Source organism: Acyrthosiphon pisum, unplaced genomic scaffold (genome assembly GCF_005508785.2).
Source record: "Acyrthosiphon pisum isolate AL4f unplaced genomic scaffold, pea_aphid_22Mar2018_4r6ur Scaffold_113;HRSCAF=490, whole genome shotgun sequence".
Lineage (NCBI taxonomy): Eukaryota > Metazoa > Arthropoda > Insecta > Hemiptera > Aphididae > Acyrthosiphon > Acyrthosiphon pisum.
This window is the reverse complement of record NW_021759778.1, coordinates 34,453-35,854: the sequence shown is the minus strand read 5'-3', so window position 1 is coordinate 35,854 and position 1,402 is coordinate 34,453. Positions and strand designations below refer to the sequence as shown.

The window sequence follows — 1,402 nt, the reverse complement described above, 5'->3', positions numbered from 1 at the left end:
AAGCAACCCGACTCGAAGGCGCGGTCCGATCCCGGAACGCTGTGACGGCCCTCTACTGGGCCCTGGGCACCATCTGCCGGGCCATGGCCCCGTTCAAGGGAGACTTGGACCGTCACGTGCGCCCCGGCAACGAGGCCGGCCCGTACGCCACAACTCTCATACGTGCCGCGACACAAAAGTGCGCGGCGAGATTCGGCGATGGGCTTTTCCCGGTTCGCTCGCCGCTACTAAGGGATCACGGTTGTTTTCTTTTCCTCCGCTTATTAATATGCTTAAATCCGGCGGGTAGTCCCGCCTGATCTGAGGTCGGAACGTATCGGTTGTTTGTTTCTTAAATTACACGGCAGCCTGCGGTCCGCGCTCCGCCCGTACGGTGACCGCCCGCGTCCGCTTCTCGGAAGCCGGAGAGGTCTCGTGGACTCTCAGCCGGCCCGGCCGCGCTCTCGCGCGGCGGGCGGACGGGGACGTGCCGTTTGACGACGCGAGAACCCGTGACTGTTTGCCGTCACAACTTGGGCGGACGACCGGAGGCGGCCGCGCGAGCGGCTCTCCCCGGTCGAACCGCCAATCTCGCACCACCGGAGCGGCCGACGGGCGTGCCGTCGGACGCCTGCCGGCGGCGCATCGGTCTGGCCGAGTATCCGGTATACGACCCTCAGACAGGCGTGGCCCGGGACCCGCGGGTCACCGAGGCCGCAATGTGCGTTCGACTGGTCGATGTTCGTATAACCTGCGGATTACACGACGACGCGCAGATAGCTGCGGTCTTCATCGATCCACGAGCCAAGTGATCCGCCGCTCGGTGTCGGTTGTTTTTTTGTTTTGTTCGACGAAACTTCTACGGCCACGCGCCGTGCGCGGACGCACGACTGGGCACGTACGGTCTTTCGACGTGTTAACCATCTTTCGGTCGACGCTCGGTCGGGGGTCGCGGCGCGCGGGCGGTCGTCGAGCGAGTCGGCGAGCGCACGCGGCCACGGGGTCGGATGAGGCGCGCGCGAGACCGGCGAGTGTCGCCGGTACCGCGGGCCCGTCTCTAATGATCCTTCCGCAGGTTTCACCTACGGAAACCTTGTTACGACTTTTACTTCCTCTAAACGGCCGATTTCGGTCATCTTCGCGATCGCGCGACGACCCAGCCCCCGAGGGGGCCGAATAACGCGCGTCCACTCCGAAGACCTCAATGCGACCGTTCAATCGGTAGTAGCGACGGGCGGTGTGTACAAAGGGCAGGGACGTAATCAACGCGAGCTGATGACTCGCGCTTACTGGGAATTCCTCGTTCACGTGGAAAAATTGCAAGGCCACGATCCCTAAGCACGAAGGAGGTTCAGCGGGTTACTCGGAAGCCTGTCGGCCCAGGATTGTTAAACACGCTGATTCCTTCAGTGTAGCGCGCGTG

At 63.4% G+C, this 1,402-nt stretch overlaps 1 non-coding gene across 1 annotated transcript; it reads right to left on the bottom strand.

Annotated features, from left to right (window-relative positions):
• Nucleotides 1–649: 649 nt before the first annotated feature.
• Nucleotides 650–807, bottom strand: LOC115034553. The gene has a single exon (XR_003839907.1). It is a non-coding gene; the product is annotated as a 5.8S ribosomal RNA (ribosomal RNA).
• Between the last annotated feature and the right edge of the window lie 595 nt (nt 808–1,402).